This window comes from Heterocephalus glaber, unplaced genomic scaffold, assembly GCF_053883595.1.
Source record: "Heterocephalus glaber isolate CG9 unplaced genomic scaffold, H.glaber_assembly_v1.0 deba00000122, whole genome shotgun sequence".
In the NCBI taxonomy this organism is placed as follows: Eukaryota; Metazoa; Chordata; class Mammalia; order Rodentia; family Bathyergidae; genus Heterocephalus; species Heterocephalus glaber.
In genome coordinates, this window is record NW_028258138.1 from 7,847,809 (window position 1) to 7,868,222 (window position 20,414).

The 20,414-nt window shown below is 39.8% G+C and overlaps 1 pseudogene; it reads left to right on the forward strand.

Moving 5' to 3' along the window:
• Positions 1 to 18,598: 18,598 nt before the first annotated feature.
• On the forward strand, positions 18,599 to 18,716 carry LOC147830327 (U2 spliceosomal RNA; annotated as a pseudogene).
• Positions 18,717 to 20,414: the final 1,698 nt, after the last annotated feature.

Consider the following 20,414-nt stretch of genomic DNA (forward strand, 5'->3'; position numbering starts at 1 on the left):
TCATGAATGATTGGTCACTGAGTGTTCCATGGTCAGGTGCTCCATCTCCTCTGGGCCTCAGTAGCATTCGAGGAGCTGTTCTTCCCACTGTGATATAGTTATTTGCTGGTGTTGACATGGTATTGCTCCAGAACTTTTAAATGTCTGAGTTTGTGATTTGCCAAATGTGGATCTCCAAAAACCCCACCCAGTGTCTTTTTTCATTGCCAATACTGCTAGTATCATGGAGGCTTCAGGTCCGTATGGCCATTTGCCCTGCCTGGACCTTTCACAGGGTTTTTTTCTGTTTGGTTTCCATTAAAAACTAGCCATCTGTGTGTCCCTTGCTATAAGTAATAGTCCCAACTGTGGAATTAATATTTTCAGAACCCAAATAAAGCTACAAGGTATATTACTTCTTTTTTTTAAGGAGAGAAAAGATGCAATAATTCATTATTTTCTTTCACTGAGATGTTACAGCCTACCCCAGACCCTGCACCTTTAAAAATATACTGATGTGGCAGCTCCTGAATCCTGATAGAGGATGTTTCCCATTCATTGCTTGATATTCTGACTTATGAAGCCCCCCAGCATACTTGCCACTACTTGCTCATTGGGTCTGGCTTACATGATGTCATCACCAGTGCAATGCTCTGCAGAAGTTCAGCAGGTCTAGGTCTCCCCAGACTGTGTTATGACTGAGAGGGGAGCACTAACAGAGCCCTGAGTCAACACAGCAAGTGAATTCTGTTGTCTCTTCTGAACAAATGTGAATAGTTTCTGATCCTCCTTTTTCATAGATGAAAAGAACACTGTCTCCAGATCAAAGGCTGCATACCGTGTACCCGAGCCTGTGTTTTAGTGGAAATACATCTGGCAAGAAATCTTCAGTGTCAGCTGGGGGCTGCTACTTGTTTAAGTTTGCAGGAGTCTCTCCTCTTCCAGGACCCATCTGGTTTCTTCAGGGACCAGATTGATTAATTAAATAGTGATGCAATATAAGCCACACTTCTGCATCCTTTACATATGTAATGGTAGCTGTAAGCTGTAAAATCCTGACCTCTGTGACCCCACCCCAGAATGCGGTTCTTAAAAAATTGCTATCTTGGCTTGGGTGAGGGTACTTTTAGAAACTTTCCTTTGGTCATTCTCATTGATAGCTTACAACTGCCAAGTATGTCCATTCCCAGTATATATCTGGGGACTGGGGACAGGACTGTGGAATGGATTTATTCACTCAGCAGATCTACTATGAATCAGATGCTACTTACTACCTGGGTGGAAATGGAATAGAACAGGCAGCCATGAGGACATGTCAGGTCTCCAGGTCTCAATGTCAGTCATTCTTGGTCTCAAAACTCAGGTCTGGCCACTGGGTAAGTACTCTGAAGTTTTATTGGTGCAGTGGTATTCAGATTTCTGATCATCCAACATTGATTCTTCTGATGGTTGCTCTCTGTCTGTTCTCTAAGGGATGCTGTTCTCTAACATGTATCTCTTATCTTTCTGGCTGACTCCCAGGATGCTCAGGATTGTTTTCTATCTGTCTTTTGGTAGATGAGCATAACCTCCTGGTATCTAATATTTTGGGATTGTATCATCCTTCTTGTTAAATGTGTTCCAACATCAGCCTTACCTACAGAGGATTGCAATTGTCAAGATGGGTAATGTTTGTATCTCAGTAAGGTACTCACTGACCTTCCCATGGAACAGCTTCTGATGTATTTTCTGGCTTTAGACGTAGGTCTGCTGTAGCTGCCACTTCCCTGAGCTTTTTGACTTCCTTTGCTGTCTGCCATGCTAGTTTTGGCATTTCTACTTTATGTTTTGTGGCCATCCCTGCTCTCAGCTTCCAAAAGCCACTTAAATGCTAACACCACCTCTTGGGATTCTTATTGAAGTTTTGTGTTCTTCCTCCTCAGATTTCTCTGTTGATGCCCTAACCTCCAGTACCTCAGACTTTGACGGTATTTAGAAATGGAATCTTTAAAGAGAGATTAGTTAAAGTGAGGTCATTAGGGTGGGCCCTAATCTAATAAGATCAGGTCTCTAGAAGACTGAGGACATTAGAACACAGATACATGGAGGAATGACCATGTTGTGGACACAAGGAGAAGATGGCCATCTATAAGCCAAGGATAGAGGCTTCAGAAGAAACCAAACCTGCTGCCATCTTGTATAATGGTTAATTTTGTGTCTATTTAACTTGAACAAAGGATGTTCAAGTAGCTAATGAAATATTATTTCTGGGTGTGTCCATGAGGATGTTTCTGGAAGAGATTAGCATTTGAATCAGTAGACTGAGTGCAGAAAATTGGCTTTATCAATGTGGCCAGGCATCACTGAGGGTCAGAATGGAATGCAAGGTGAATTCCCTCTCTTTTCTTGAGCTGGGCCATCCATTTTCTTCTGTGCTTTGACTTTGGAGCTCTGACATCTCGAGTCTTTGGCTCACACCACCACTCACCACCTCCCACATGTTCCTTAGACCTTCAGCCTTGGACTGAAATATTCCACTGGCTTTCCTGGGTCTCCATTTTGCAGTTGGCAGACCATGCAACTTATTAGCATCCATAATCATGTAAACCAGTTCCTCTATCTATCTATCTATTTACTTGTTTTGTCCATCATCTATTGATTGGTTTTGTCTGAAAGGCCTGGCTGATAACCTTGATCTCAGACTTCTCTCTGCTGGGATTGTGAGATGATAGATATCCGTTATCTGGGAAAAGAGATGGTTTATGGTGTTTTGTTATGGATCCGGAGTGTATCCACCCAGGTTACCCCACCCCGTATCTTAGGGTATCATTCTTTCCCAATATGTCTTTGTCTGTTTCGTACTGCTATAACAGAATACCTGAGATCATCTGTTTATAAAGAACAGAGATTGTTTCTTACAGTTCTGGAGGCTGGGAAGTCCAAGGTTGAGATGCTTATGTCTGGCGAGGGTCTTTATGCTGCATCATCCAAGGCAGAAAAGCATCTTCTGCAGAAGGGCAAGACACCACAAATGTGAGAAAGCAAGAGGTGGCTGAACTTGCTTTTATCAAGTGTGAGAAAGCGAGAGATGGCTGAACTCCCTTTTATAACATATCGACCCCTACCTACTCCTGTGTTACTGACATCATTCCATTCTTCAGGCAGAACCCTCAAGACCTAAATACCTCAAATTAGGTCCCATTTCCCAACACTGGTGCCTTGGGGATTAAGTGTCCAACACATGAACTTTGGGAAACACATTCAAACCACAACACAATGAGAGTTGTTCTGATTTTTTCCATAAGAGCTCTGCTATTTTTATAAGTCCTGGGCCCTATTCTTCCTTAGCTTTCTCTGCCTTTGGAACACAAGTTACAGAGTTCCTCCCCATGCTGGGCAGGACTCTGGATGTCATGTGCAGTATTTAAGTCATGGTGATGTTCTCAGCTTTTCTTTGCCATGCTTCCAGGCATCAGTTGCCCTCAGCAAGAGCCACATGGTTTCACCAGCTTTATCATTACTCTTTTCTATATGTATTTCTCCAACAGCTAATGCTTAGCTTGGAGCTTATGTGCTTCCTGCCCCAACAGACCACTAACAGTTCATTCTGGTGATCATATTAACAATTTGATTGCTACTCTGAGCCAGGGTCAATATGATGGGGTCTTCATTGCTGGCTGGCAGCATGATCAGTTTCCAATATCCTGTCCTTTGTTCTCGGGAGGCCAAGCCTGAGTGGGGGTAGCTTTTGGGATGTTTGTTAGGGGGATACTCCTGTGATCAGGAAAGAAGGAAGCAGGAGTGGACAGGGGAGGTAAAGTATTGGTGTTTTCATTATCCCGTGGGAAGCTGGTGTGGCATTCAGACTTGTGCTGAGTTGGGGCTTGAGTGTCAGACAGTCATACTCCTGACCTGTGAGTCAGTCATTGGTGCCAGCTATCCCAGGAAAGGGTGTGATCTTGGCCAGTGTGGTTCCCTCCCACCCAGGGCAGCATTAGCTGAGGACAGACAGATGTAAGCTGTTGCCTGACATTCCTCCCAGCTCTTGGGAAATGCATCCTTTGGTCCCAAAGGAGGGTCTGGGAAATGCAGAGAGTGACAATGATCATAACCAAAAAGTTTATTGAGGGAACTTTGAACTTCACATGAGTTTCTTTGGTGGGTAGAACAGAATGCTGACATTGTGCCTCAAGTGGGAAACAGCACTTGAACTAAGTGTACTGTCATTCAAATATTCATTCTTATTATTTCCTGAATGTACATCTTTCCCAGAAGGTGTGCTCTCCTAGAAGAATCAGGCCATACTCTGCTATCTCTGTCTCTTGGGCACCAGTTCTTCGTTGTGACTCAGAGCCTCCACCTGCTGCTGGATTGTCATCCAGCCAGAAGTGACACTGAGACAGTCCATCTGTCATCGCACATTGGGAGCTGGTGAAGGTGAATTGGGGAACTGCAGACATAGACGACACAGCTGGCTCACATGGGTTTGAACTGCAAGCCAGCCTCGACCACAACAGAAGCTCCAAGAGGAAAGGTCAGACCCATGAAGTGCTATTTGTTTTCACTGAAACTTCATCCCTCCCACTTAACACCCGTCTAACCAGCAAAGGAATCAATTACCACGTGTCAGCCCGAAATCTGACACAAGAAATGAAAGAAGGACACAACCTCCCTGGGGGGCTGCAGGCAGAGAGACAGGAGATAGAAAACTCAGGGCGGGAAGCCATGAATGAGCCATTCTTGCCTGTAATTAAGGGTTAATCTGTGGCCCAAGCTTTGGCTTTTCTTCCCTCTTGCTCTCTCCTCTCAACCTTGGAGCCCCAGTATTACTGATCTGGACTATTGGCTTCTTTCACAGAGGATGGCCAGCAAGCCCATGAATTTATTTGACTTTGGTTACATTAGTTGCTCCATTTAATAATTGAAGACCACAAGGTTGTGGATATTTGTCATTTTATAGAGCTCCAGGAGGAGAACTCATGTTGAATGGCATGCTGATGGAGTGAGCTGAGTGGCCGCATTCTCAGGCTTCTGTGAAGTGTGGTGTCAGCTCCTGAGAGAGCACCCACTCAAGATGACGTCATTCCCTTTCTATACTGATGTGAGTTTTAAAAAGAGAGCTGCATACACTGCGCAGGTGGGATCCCTAGAGATCCTGAGGATGAATCCAGGTGATAAGAAGTTAGCCTCATGCTGTTTCACCAGCTCTGTTAAGTAAAGGTCACTTAGTTTTCCAAAGGTAAGGATTTGGTTAATAAAGGACCCTTAAACTCTTAGAGCTTTTCTTAATAGGAACCTAAGTTCAAAACTCCTCTCATCTTCACTTAGAGCATTAGACAAACTTTCCCTAATTTGTTCTACAAAGGGTACTGCCACTGAGGTTGCTGTGCCCAGTTGGAAAGTTCAAAGCATGAAGCTTTGATTAAACTGGAACATGTATATGCAAACAGATGGATTCTGCCAGAGGTCCAGGTGAAAATACATAGACAATTCCATTGGTTGGAATTGATGACTTTAATTATAGACAAGATTTTTGCTCAAAGATGATTACGTTATCAGTGTAATAGTAAGGAGCAATGCTAATGAATGAATCTGCAAATTGTCCTTTGCTACCATTGTCATTAGTTCTATTTAGTCGTTTGCTACCTCTTTATGACACTACTAAAGGACTATTTCTTTTCCTGTAATGTAAGTGATGTTCAGTCTTTGGTTGTTTTGTCTGCAGAGAGGTACTGTAGGCTCACCTTGATCTCTCAAAATGACACCACCAAGACACCTGGTTTTATCTGCCACCTATATGGTAATGCCCTCACATCTTTTATCCTTATATCAGATCTTTATTTCTCTAGGTTCAGCACTGCATCACTGTCTCTGGAAAGACATCATGCTTCTGTGTCCCAGGTACCTTGAACTCAGCATGGTCAGATGGCATCAGCTATCCTCCCTCAGTTTGCCTCCTCTGCATCTATTCTCCATTTCAAATGTGGGAGTAAAAATCTCACAGGTCACTTAAACCTGGAACCTGAGAGATTTCCTGGATCCTCCTGTTTCCCTTATCTTAACCCCCATCTGAGCAATGATCTGATGTGATTGACCACCCCTACCCCCCACCATTTCTCATCTTTGTTCCCCACCATTCCTGCTAATGAGGCCCCACTTCATGTCACCATCTTCTTCCCCAACTTTGTGATATTCTCAGAGTTTCACTTGTTGCTTTGCTCATATCTTCCCATCTTTCTGAAGTATGTCCCCTCTTCCTCTTTTATTTCTTTGATCAGTGAGCTTTAAGAGACTCACATTAGGTATCTTTTTTTTTTAAGGGAAATCTTGGATACTCAAATGTTTGCAAAATCGGATTTTCTCCTATGTTTTCCATCTTCCTTGATTACACCTCTCTCTTCCTCTCCCAGCTAGAAAGTTTGAATCATCATCTCTTCTCAAATTGTAGGACTTACCATTGAATTCAGCCTGCTCTTTCCTTTGACCACTGTCACCTTCCAAGTTGAAGCCCACCTGATTTTCATGAGTTAGTGTACTCATCTCTTAGTGAATCTTCCTTTTCCCAGCTTTCATTTTGTCCTTTGGTTACTACCATATCTATCTATCTAAAGCACTTTGCTCAAAACCTCTGGACCAATTCCTGCAGAGAAATGTTCCCACTACCTAGGCTGGCATTTGGAGCCCACTACATTGTGACCCCAAATTACCATCTTAGTGCCAAATGTTGTCAGATGCCCTCACTTCCAGTCCCCAGGCTGCCAGCTGCCTCAGAGCTGTCATTTCATGCCTTTGGCCCATGGCCATGCTCTTCTGGACTGAGGCCCCTTTCTTAGGTGTTGAAATCTTACCTTTTAAGACTTAATTCAAATGGAACTACCATAAGAAGACCCTCCAGATTGCAGCAGTGAGAATGGATTGCCATTTCTTTGTAGAATCTGTGCCACCATTACCCCATTTTGCTATTTGTCACAGTTTTCCAAGCTTTGCAGACAGGCGTGTATTCTTTTCTGGACACCTTAGAGATGTATTTTGTTGCTATTCTTGCTCCTCAGTACCTTCATTGGGTAGCTACCCATTTAATCCATTGTAACAAATGGAAGGCCATGTATTTTAACTTTGTATTTCAGAAAGAGTCCGTTAGTTTGGATCTATGTATTCCTTCTTAACTCTTCACTACGATTATTATAAAATCTTTATTAAACTGTCAACACACACTATTCTTTAAAAAAATACAGTCAAACACTTAGATACTTTGAGAATGTAACGTTGAATTCATATGATTGAAAAATGTTTCTGAGTTGTTGATTTAGAGATATTCGATGAATATTTTCTGTTTCAACTGGAGCCCATATAGACATAATCGGAATCAAGTACTAAATAGTTTTTCTGAATTTTGCCAGGTATGGATCTTACCCTAGGGAATCCACCTTATTTTTCTTTTGTGGTGACCTCTGATACTGACGGAATGGATTGGTGGAAATGAATAGCCTAAAACATATCTTGCTACATAATAAATGGATGTTGGATGAAATGCATGCACATGCTGTGTATATGGATGTGAACATGTGGACAGCAGATGACTTTTAGATGTGACTAACATACTCATTAGGTCTTCTTTAGCAAAATTCTCCAGTAAGTTTATTATCCTGAAGTTGAAACACAAGGCATTGACTCTCTGGTATGCATTTCAAAATTCTAAAGTTTAACTTGGATCCCTTTGAAGTCTTTTATTATGATTGATGAATCATTTCAATATTTTGCTAAATTCAAAGGCTTTCAATAAAAGATAAAATCAAATGACTTACTAATCGAAGGTACCACAAAAGCCTGGAAATCAGGCGAAAATGTGATATTGGCAGTCATACTAACTTTAAAAACCCGTATCAATCATTACACATTTCAAAAGAGCTTGGAAACATTTAAAGTACACACAACTGATTTCAGAAACCATTTGGAAAATATTTAAGTACTATTTGTAATAGCAATAAATTTCAGTTTGGTACCATTCTCCCTTTCTGTAATACCATTCTGTAATAGAGTTTGGCATCTTAAAGCAAGAGTGGAAAAAGATCTGCACCTGCTTGTTGGCGATCCGCGATTCCGCAGGGACTGGGCTTTCTTTGTCTTTCCTGTGTTTCTATGCCTGTGTCAGTCACTGTGGAATGAAACTTGACTTTGCGAGGCAGACGGTGTTATGTCTGGACGGGCAGGAGTTTTACCGACAGACTAAGATTTTGGGTTCTTGGCAAGGAGGCCGAGGACGTGACCTCCTCTTCTTTCCACTCTCAGTACCTCAGTTCCTGAGGCCTAAAACTGCACTGTCTGAGGGCGCAGAAGTGAAATGCTGATGCCCTGGGTGGGGGGAGGTTAGAGTGAATTCCTGTTAGGAAACTCCAGTGTAGGAGCTGCTCAGGCCCCATTTCCCAATGTCAGTGAGTGCATTGTGATTTGCACACTGAGATATTGTGACAACCCAGGGAAGCAAATTTGAGAAATTTTTAAAGTGAAGATCAGTATCTCCCTTTAGTCTTGTTTTATTTTCCTCCCATTAAAAAACAAAAAACCCTTGGAATTGAACACATTGTGCACCAGACAAGACAGTTTTTCTTCCCAGAGGCTACCCATATCCTTGGCTCATGGCCCTCTTTCACTGCAAACCCAGCAGTGTTACATCTCTCTGATTCATCTTCTGCCCTCTTGACTCTCTTGACTACAAGGGAGAAAGGTTCTCAGCTTGCAAGGGCTCATTTGATTACATTTGACCCACTTGGTTAAGGGAGAGTAATGTTCCCATCTCTAGATGCTCAACTCAGACATATCTTCACTTCTTATGTTAGGTAACATAACCACAGGTTCCAGGGATTAGGGTGTGGTTACCACTGGAGGGCCCATTACTGTGCGTACTGCACCATGAGAAAGGTAGCAAAGGGAATAGTCTAGAAATATAGGCAGAGTTCAGGTTTCCTGGGAGGAAGTGACGCTGATGGAGTTGGTCAGATGGACAAGAAAGATCAGGCACCTCAAGCTGAGGACCAAGGATGTGTGAAGCTGCTGCAAGGCCACAGAGCATGGTCCGAGAGAGCTGCCCCAGGAGAGACTGTGGAGAAGCCAGAACATGAAGAGAATGCCGGGCAGGTGGTAGTGGTGGTGGTGGTTATAATTCTTGGATAAATGGGGAGGAATTCAGAGGGTCAAGTGTGGGGATATGATTGATTAGCATCTTCAGATGATCGTTCTGGTTGCTGTCCCCTTGGAAGAGGGCAAGGGTAGATGTAATTATGTGCTAGTTTCAGTGGTGCAGGTGGAAGATACTGATGGCTTGGGCTGGGATGGTGGCAGTGCAGGTGAAGAGAGATAGTCTGGGGTGTTTCTTAGTGTCCTAATTACCTTTCTGTCATCACTGAGACAAAATGTCCAACACCCACAGTTTAAGGGGGAAAAGTTTATTTAGCTCCCAGTTTGTAGAGGTTTCAGTTCATAATTGGCTGGCTTTGAGGCAGGGTGGCTTGGCAGAAGGGCTTTGCAGAGGAGAACCAGTTCATGGCGAGCAGAAGACAGCAAAAACAAGCAAGCACGGGAGAAGACAAGTCTCTTTCTGTCCCTTATATTATATCCAGGCTACCGGGATTAGGGTGATGCCAAACTTAATCAGTGTACTCATTTAGTAATCACACACCCTTAATCCCAGCATCACCCACTCTAGATTCAGCCACCTCTGAAAAAGCCCCACCTGTGACTACATGAGGCTTTGAGGGGACAGCTGGACCCAAACCCTAATCCATTGGGATGATGGCAGGGCTTGGTGATTGCTTGGGAATTGTGATAAGCGAGAGTGCAGGCATGGAAGATGGCTTCTAGGTATCTCAGTGGGGTCACTGGGAAGTGTGGAGCCCTCATATTGACACAATTTCTGGAGGAAGATGAGGTTGGATGGGAGTGTGATGATCAGAGCCAAGAGGTTCTAGAAGGAGCAAAGGCAATCAACAGAAGAAAACTCCTCTTTGTAATAGGAGGGCAGAGCTCAGTGGGGAGAGCCTGGGGAAAATTTGATAGAATCAGCCATTTTGATCCCATTTATTTTATTACTTATTTCTATTTTTGTTACTTTTATCATTTGATTCTTGTGATTGAATATTTGTAGAGACCATGCAGACCAAATATTCTGGCTGCAGGTTTTGTTTAAGGGCAATAGATCCATTATCTTATTTAGCCTCTATATAAGTATAACAAGTATTCTTTTTGCTTTTTTGCATGTGATACCTTTACATGCACCATACATTTTTTCTGATCCTCAGCCCAGTGACAGATTAATTCTTTGGGCACAAAATACTATCTTTGATTTTTAATAAGATTAATTTTTAAATTAAATGCATATATAATTGTACATTTCAACAAAATAAATCTTATTTGCACAAAGAAGATTTTAGGAGAAATTTTTTTGGCATGAGTTAATTATGAGACAAATAAGGAAACATGATCAATCTGCAGTGCAGCACTGATTTACACATTTGTATTACATGTCATTTTAACTCAACAGTTTTCTTTACATACTTGTTCTAGGATAAGACTCCACAGTATTTTTGTTTACAGTTCACAACGTGACTGGATCTAAGCATGAAATTTTACATAAGTAACATTCATATGTTACATGTTACATAATTTTACATGCTACATAAGTAGCATTCTGATATTGCACTTTGAAGCTCAGTATTGGAAAGGAATGAAGTAAATTTTTGTAGCAAAGAAGAACACTTCAGACTTTGCTACTGTTCAGCCTGTTCATCCTGGAAGACTAGAGTTGTCTAATGTGCAGGATGATTTGAGTGCCCAGACTATAGTGGAAAAACTTTCTTTTTGTTTTTTCCTTTAGTTTTTATATAGTTAGGATGCTATCATAAAGTACCTTTCAACTGAGTGTTTTATAAACAATGGGGAAAACACCTTATTTCTCATGGTTCTGGAGGCTGAGAAGTCCAAAATAAAGGTGCTGCTGAATTCCGGGTCTGGCGAGGACTTGCTTCCTCATTTATAGACGGTTGTCTTCTCAATGAGTCCTCAGAGTAGAGTGTGAGGGAACTCTCAGGGTTCTCTGTTATTTGTAAGGACCCTAACCCCATCCATGAGTACTCTGGCCTCATGGCCTAATCACACATCCCCAACCTTCAGATGCTTCCCCTTGAGGGTTAGAATTTCATCATATGAATTTCACGGGGAATCAGACATTTGGTTTAATGCAATCTATTTCAATAGTTTACCAACTTTAGTGGGATAAGACTCATGCTTGATTGACAATTTAAGAAAATTTCAAGGGTAATTAAATGTTGTTTTTTTTTTCCTTTTGGCCTGGTTGCTTGTTTTAGAATCTAAACTCCATAAGGATTTTTGGAATTTAGCACAATATGGGACATGATTCCAAGTTTGATTTTTAAGAGATATTTTAGCAGTATGGCTCTGAACAGAAGAGAGACTGAGTTAGAGATAGGGGAGAGAAAGTACATTGTGAGGTTGCTTAAGTAGATGATGGTAAGTATTCAGTGGGTATGTTTGTGGTAAAGAGACTCTGGCATAACAAAACAGCAGAGACTTTAATATGATCACATATCCATGCCAAAAGAAAAAGAAAAGGATGGCTGTGAAATGAGATATAAACACTGAGAGTAGAGAGAAGTGGGGTGAGAATCACACAATTCATGGTACATGGAGCAATGCCCTAGGCCAGGCTCAGACCATGGAGGCCTCATCAGGCTCTCTTATACTCCATTACCACTTGACATGTACAAGTCTGTTCATTGGTTTGAAATTTTATGGCCGTGTGTGTGTGTGTGTGTGTGTGTGTGTGTGTGTGTGTGTGTGTAACTGGGGATGGAACACAGAGCTTTCACAATGAGCTCCATCCTCAGCTCTTGTATTTTGAGATAGGGACTTACTAAGTCACCAGATTGTTCAAAGTTGTGATCCTCCTGCCTCAGCCTTCCAGAGTGCTGGGATTATAGTTGTGCACCACCATGCTTACTACACTTTTATGGCTTTTCACCATTTTGATTTCATTTATTTACAATGTCATTTTAACTTTATAATTAGGGAAGTGCTCTTAGCCAAAGGAATATATTCCTAGTTTTTGGTGAGTTCACATTTGAAAAAACATGATTTAAACAAGTTGCCCACACTGAAGTACTGATGTATTTGTTACTAAATAGAAATCACTCCAGGAGCACTGCTTTAGTCCAGATCCTCCAGAGAAACAGAGCCAACAGAACAAACCACATGCATATACAATTATATGCCATGTAACAGCACATGTCATCGAAGAACCACATATGCCACACATACCACAGTAGTTCCTTAAGATTATTCCTCCTAGTGACATTATATCCATCTTAGATTGTGTAAGTGATGTACATGTACACACACACACACACACACACACACACACACACACACACACACACACACACACACACTGGCTCACTCTGTTGCAGAGGATGAGATGTCAGTGATGTGCTATCTGCAGCCGGAGACCCAAGAAAGCTAGTGGTATAATTCAGTCTCAAGTTCACAGGCCTATGAGCCAGGGAAGCTGATGGTGTCATTCCCTGTCTGGAGCCAAAAGAATATGAAGTGATCTGTCCCAGCTCAAGCGGGCAGGCAGCAAGCAATATGGGGCACTTCTGTCCTCTGCCTTGTTGCTCCTCAGGCACTCTATGAATTGCCCTAGGCCCATGCACCTTGGGTAAGGCCATATGCTTTACTTAATCCACCAATTCAAGTGCTGTTCTCATCTGGAAACAACCTAACAGACACACCCAGAAATACTGTCCAATCCGGGGACTGCATGGCCAGTGAATTGACATAAAATTAACCATCACAGAGTGCACACATGAATCCATCCTCAAACACATAAGAAGCACGTGGTGTCTAAAGATGAAAATGTGAGGAATTATTTTTTATAAAACAGCTGTGTATTACTCAATTCAACAGAACACTGCCTTATGGAGTACTATTCACATGAAAAATGAGAAAGTATGAAATGTTCTCTATAGCTGTATTTCTGTTTCATATGTCAGCTATGTGACAGTTGGGACCAAGTGTTAAGAAAAATAAAAACTTTATTAACTTTATACCTTCTAAGGTAGTAAGTTATAAAAAAAACCAGGTCCTAAATCCTGCTACACATCCTTAACCCAGTGCACATCAAATACATTATAAAATTTCCCAATAGATAATATGTGTAAATGAATTTAGCACACACAAAAAAGAAAAAGTGTCTTAAAAACAACCATTGAGATAAAATAAACAAAAATCCCCCAAAGACAAATAAAACTTGAAAAGACTGTTGTTAACATGATTCTTGACTCTTAAGCTGTGATTCCCTTGTTAAATATAAAGTAATTAAGAAGCTTACAAGTGGGGCATTAAATTTTCTGTGTTCCTTTAATTCTTGTGGAGATTGATGTATTCACATTCACCACCAACTCATCTTTAGATGCCAGCATTTTGCACACGCTCAGTAAGGGTTTGAGGAATGAAGGGAGTATGTGTTTCTGCTGTGATTTCTATTCAGTGAACAAGTGTATCATTTAACCTGTGACTCAGCCTCTTGGCAGCTCCTGTAATTAAAGTTCTGTTTCCAGACTTGTAGGCTGCAGAGCTTGCACATGGAAATAAAATGTACTTGGGCTGCTGTCTACCTTGCCTCTAGGTATCTGATTTGTCATGACTGTGTCCATCCCAGCCTGGCTCAGCTGTGTGTGATAAAATCCCCTTGATCTGCATGCTCACTCCTGCACAGTCTTTCCATCTGTCCCAGCACCACACTGAGTATCCCACTTTCCCCAGTGAATGAGGCCTGGTCTAACTTCCATCCCTCCTCCTTTTTTTGTTACCAGGGACTGAAACTTCCATTCCCTTTTGCTGAGCCCCAGTGTCCTGCCTACCCCCATTCACAGTCTCCAGCTTTATTTTACCCTCTTCTCTCCTGAGACTTTTGGTGAGCAGTCAATTGGTAAGACTTCTTTCTCAGCCCTGGTGTGTGCACTAATTACTGATGCAGTATGGACCTCTGAGTCTTGCATTATTCTGTCCCCAGGGGCTCTTGGGCCCTGGCACAGGATGAGTTACTGGTAGGGTATGTAGTTCAGAATCTGGGCTCCTGCTGTTTCCAGGCACAGCCTTCAGGTCTAGGTCTCAGTACATGGGCAAGTTCTCTCCCCTCTGCACAAGTGAGTGAGTTTTGTATGAATTGCCCATCACTGAAATAAGAATTGTATTTCTTCTAACCAAAAATGTACTCAATACAACAGGAATATTATTCGGAAGTGATGTCCAAGCTATAGAATTGTCTAATATACCTTTGGAGTCTCACTAAGTGATCTCACAAATGTGATGAATTTGGATCTTGGCATTTTCTGCATCTAAAAAAGGAAATTGAAGCCTTTGAACTGGCTTGCAGGTTTATAGTCCCTTACCATGAAGATTTTCATTAGATTCTTTGTTGAGTATATTTATTTAAAATGTATTTTGCAGGAATAGTAGACATGGAGCCAACCAATTCCTGGTCATTCATTCATTCATTCATCCAGCAGTCTGCACATGAGTTACAATTGCTTTTCTCATTAGCTCCAAATAAATAGGAGAAGAGCAACATTGGCCAGTGCTTGGGTAGACAGAGTCACTGGAATCTCATGTGGCAATAAAAATAAACAGAGTAAAATGCTGCTAAAGAAGTCTAGGGGATAGTGAATTCTTGTTCTCCTTTCAGTGAGACATCTACCCATGATTGCTTGAAAGAAGAGCCACTTATAAAGATGAAGTTACTAGATAAAGGTCATGATAGGAATGTCCATGTGCAGAGGTGAATCATTTGAACCTATTTTGCAAACTGCCCCATGCTGGCCTCCACTTCCTTCCTTTTCTTTCCCATGCCCTCTTTGAGTGCTTGCTGTCCACCAGTCCTCATGACAGAACCCAGTGGATCAGAGGTATAGTGGGGTGTACATCTCTAGAGCAAGTCCCATCCTTTTCAGGAGCAAAGCTATCTTTTGTGGGCCCTATGTTTGCATTTGGGGATGCCTCAGAGAATGAGGTGAGTTATGATGGTTTTCATGTTTATAGGTCATTTTGAATGAGTGATTATAAATGGATGGCTTGTTAATACCAAAAAGTAGGTTTGGTGAGAATAGAGGATCACAATTATTTCCTTTGTGATTTTATAGGAGTGGTCTACTGCCAAAACATAGTAGGAGGAGTTTAAGGCTAGGAGAAGGCTGAGAATTGGATAGTAACACAGGACTGGCTAAAATTGGATGCCGTGGTTACTTGGAATTATCACAGGCTATTCCAAAAATGTGAAATTTCCCAGCATTTTCCTTCATTTATGAAAAATTTCTGACATCTGCAATTGCATTTATCTTTAAAATTTCCTTTTGGTATTGTTTCACATAGTCTAGTACTTCATTAGTAATGATTTTCATGACAGTTCCTTCAAACATGCTCTGAATTCAGGTGGAGGAAGATGGATTTTTAACTAATCTTTTTTTGGCATAAACATAGATCATATAGGAGACTAACTATTTTTTCTATTTTTCATTTGTTTTCTTTAGTAGTATCTGACATTAGGTTGTCAGTACAAATTAAAATGGTGACTGTGCAATAATTGCTTTGTGATATAAAAAGATGGGTAAAAATGGCATTTTAACACAGTAAGATGTTCTACTTCCATATCTAAACGTTTAAGTGAATGTCTGCAAATTTAGCCCACAGGATTGTGGATATATTTATGGACTTGGCCCATCTTTTGCAAATGAGGATTTGTACTGAATAATTTGAACTTGCTGACTTCATAGCTCAGGTTTCCTGGATGTGTGCCAGCCCCCTCTTCCTTTTGCATGATGCAGACGACGTGGTCTCACTATTAATGCTAATCTTGTCTGTCTGCTATATTATTTCTTCAGAAAATCCAGTCTTATCCAACTATGCTGCATCAGCCTCTCTTCTGTTTACCTTAACTTTTAAGACTGGCTCGATTTTCTAAGAGAACCTATTTCAAAATCCGAATAGAGAACGGAGAACCGAACTTGTTAGAGCTGTTAGTTCAAGATGCATTGAGGCACACACAAAAATGACATATTTTCTTCTGCCATTTCCTTGAGTATTTATTTCAGTCAATTTCTTGATGGATTCCAGGGGTTTTATCTATGTTATAATTTCAACATGAGAATAGTGAAACACAGCAGTCTCCATTCCCCTTCAATTAATACGTGTAGTTTTAGAATTCTTAGAGCTATTTTTATTCCCATGAAGACTGGCAAATTACTGGGTGGAAGGTGGCCATCTTAGTATGATGTTGGTTTGTACAACTTGGTACAGGAAATATGAAAAAATAGAAACTTACCTCTTAAAAGAGAAGGAAGTTTACTTGGGTTTTGCTGAAGGAGACATTCAGGCCATTAGCTGAGTAAGGTAAATTCTTGGGGTTAAAGTTTCATTTGAAGATTACCCCCTCACCAGTGGGTAATTGAAATGGGAAACCCGGATTAGCCTAGTTGCGCTTTCTCATTGTCTACACAGATGAAACTGAACCAGGAAGAAAAATGACAGCGGAATGCTTTTTAGCTTTTGTTCTGCAGATTCAGGTCTTAAAAGCTGAAATCAGGAAATCCCTTAAAACTTGCTTGATGTGTATGTATGTGCATGTGTGTGTATGTCAGTATTTTAGACTTTTTGGAAGAAATTCTGACTTAGTTATAAATTTTGAATTGCACAGAAATCAATACAGATATGTACTTGCAATCTTCTTGGTATATTGATTAATTAAAAAATCAACACTGGAGAAGGGTTCCTTTTTCTCCACAGCCCTGCCAGCATTTGTTATTGGTTGATTTCTTGAAAGCAGCCATTCTTTCTGGAGTGAGATGGAATCTCAGCATTGTTTTCACTTGCATCTCTCTGATGATCAGTGATGTTGAACATCTTTTCATGTTTGTTTGCTCCTTCTACTTTTTTGAGAAATGTCTGTTCATTAAAAAAAAAAAGAATCTACACTAATTGAGTGCTTACTCTGTGTTGTAGGGTGAGATAATGAAATTATGTGACACAAACCAGGGCCTCAAGCGTTTGTGTTCTCAGAGGAGACAGAAAGGGAAATAGTTATCAGGACAGAGGATTTTGAGAGAGTTTTTCTTGGGGGCCAGGAGGGAAGAAAGAAAAAAGGGTGTTAGGAACTTCTGGAGGGCACCGAAATTGGATGTGAGCAGTGTCCATGGCTTAGTAGAGGGGCAGTGATCTGTGATCAGTGACAGTAAAGCTGGAGCTCTGGAGGGTTTCTTGGGTGGAATGAGGAGTTTCTGTTGCTCATAATGAGGACATGCCTTGAAATTGTACTGTTTCTTTTTCCTGGATGATAGTCTATTTGAATTAATAAATATTTTAGTTTCAGATATCTGGACAGTTACCCTTTGATTTTCTTAAGGAAGTATCTGGATACCTGGGCATTTATTTGTACTCTTTAATATCTAGATAGGATGTGAACAGCTGACTTTAGGGACTTCCTTGATTTGGTTGGGTGTTATATTGTTTTAATTGCCTCTGATGTGTCATATTAATGCTTCATTTTGAATGGTCCATGGGTTCTGTGTATAAATCTTCTTATGGTGTGTCATTCATACAAAATAATATGAAGTGCACTTTGTGATATTTTATTTAGATTTTTTCTTTCTATAGTTACAAAATCAGGTTATAGGTTTCTAGGTTTTTTCTCTTTTGGTTTTCTTCTCTTATCTGGTTTTGGTTTCAGGATTAGATCAGTTATATAAACTGTGCTGGCAGGCTTTCTATACTTTCTATGTACTGACATGATGTACATATAAAAATAATTTATTCCTTATTTAAAAGAGCTCATCTGAAAAAAACATTATGATCTGTAGCCTTGAGGATAATTTTGGGTAACTTTTCCAATTTTTTTCCTACAGTTTTTGACTTATCCAAGGGAGAGGTTCATGATTTTGCTTTGATAATGAATATTTTCTTAGAGGAATCTGCCATTTGGTAAAGATCCTTAGCATAGATCTACACAAAATATGCTTTTGTATCTTTTAACTTTCTTTTTATTTGTGATCATTTCTGTCTTTTCATTTACATAGGTCTGTTTTTATTTTCTTATTTTATTTTCTTTATTTGAATGACTAGAGACGTGTATTTGTATCTGTGTGTTCCAAAGAATCTGCCCTAGCACTTACCTATTAGTGGTAATTTTACAGTTTGTTTAGCAATGCTATTTTTTGTAAAGTAGTTTTACTTACCTTAGATTTGTTTGTTATTTGGTTCAAGTGCTTAGTTCATTTAATTTTATTTTTCTCTTTTTAAATCTTCAATCTTTTTAAATCTAAGAGAATTTAAATAAAGCTTCCTGGAGAGCTGAGTCTATCTCAAAAGTTTTGATAAAATAATTTAAAGCTCTTTTATATTTAAAAAATAGATTGCTTATTGTGTTTTTCTAGTCAGGGTTTATTTAGCAGAATTTGTATTAGTTTCTATGTAAAGGCTTTTATTCTTTAAATATTAATTTGTTACTTTTGCTTTACATATTTAATGCTATGCTGTACAGCAAATATTTATTGTTATTTTGCATTTAGTTTGGGTTCTAATTGCTTCTTGGCCTTTTGGCTAAGATCAAGTGTAGTTTGGATTCTACCTTTATTGATATAAAATTTCAGTCTGTCCTGTTAATAGTCTACCTGGAATTTGACTTAGTCAAAAATAATAATGCAAGCGCCAGGGATTTAGCTCAGTGGTTCCGCCGCCTGCCTTGCAAGCACAAGGACCTGAGTTCGATCCCCGGTCCAAAAAAAAAAAAAAAAAAAGGCTGTGCTTTTCTATTTTAGTCTACTTTTAAAGTTTGTGCAATTAATGGTTGCATATTTAAAATATCTTTTCCTAGTCATTTTATTTTTAATCTTACTTCTTGAGAAGAAAGTATGTATAATTTAAAAAGTCTAATTCAATCATTTTTTGTGTTTGTTTTTGCCACTATGCTTCTATTTTTTCAAAGCAAAACATTTCCTTCCTCTTTATACTGTTTTCTGTTCTTTATTAGGTACTTCTTTTTAAGCTCTACATTCTCCTGTGCTTAAGATGGTGTATTTTAGTTTTAATTTTACTAGTAGTCTTTATAAAAACATGCAAAATATGTATTTCTATAAAAATTAATAATGGAATAATTTAAAAAAATTTCTATTATCAAACAAGGGTTTAATCTATTTTACTCCCCTTTCTCATTTATGAGATTTAAAAAATATAAACTGAGTTTTAGATTCAGATTATTGTTACTAAATGCTTTTTTTTACATATTCTATATGTTTAAGAGGTGTTTTACATGTTTATTTAGTTTGGTCAGAAATTTAAAAAACACTTATTTAGATTATCTTTACTAATTTTCAGTGTTCACCACTAATCCTTGTACATAATAAAACTTTTTTTGAGTCATCTCTTGATCATTTAGTATGTCTCTTAGAAACCTATTTGTCAGCTTAAATTTGGTCATAACTGTGGTTGCACTTTCTCTTAGTTTTCAGTGCTAGCAGAGGGACAGCTGAAACTGCTTTACTTTTGTTCTCTTGTAGGTAACCTCTTTCTGTCGTGGGTAACCTATTTTCCTTTTTCTTCTGACTGAGTGATTTATGTGCATTTACACTATCCATGTATCCATGTGATTTAGGAGTTGTGAATATGTGTCTTGGGGCTTCTCTCATCAGTTAAGGAATCTTTTCTTCCACGTACTTGAGTGTTTTTTTTTTTTTAACTCTCTTTTAAGTTTTCACATTTTAGAAGTATTTTATTTCAGCTTTTTTTTTTCCTTTTTTAGCCCCTCTTATATCCTCCCTGACAATTCATTGTGTAAGATAGTGGTGTTGATTTAGGTATTCACTATCTTTTCGTTCTTCATTTAGCTCTCCTTATCTTTTCCCATTCATCCTGAACACCACGTCTTTCCTCCAAATCCTGGTTTTGTCTGCTGCATGATCCACTCTTCTTCTTATCAGAACTAAAGCAGATTTTAATTAAGATGGCAAATATTATTTCCTTGCCATTTTTGCAGGTCTCACCAGCAATATGTTAAATTTCAGCCATTTAATTTTTATTTTATCTGTTTTTTCTCCCAGTACTTTACTAAAGTGTGATCCTCTCATTGTTGTTCTTTTCTGACACTCTGACCTGATAGCATCCACCAGACCAGACTCCACACCTCATCTCGTAATGGGCCTCCTAGCTCACTTCTGGCCTTGGAGTGGCCCCTCCCAGCCTGCAGTGCCCCAGCCTGTTCACCCCTCTCTCCCATCCCCTAAGTTATTTAATTAGTTTCCTCCTTGAGACAGAAGTATAAGGAGAGGCTCTGAAGAGATTAAAACTGTCTAAAAACTCGTACCTACACAGCGTGGGAATGGCTGAATCCTTTTCGGGTG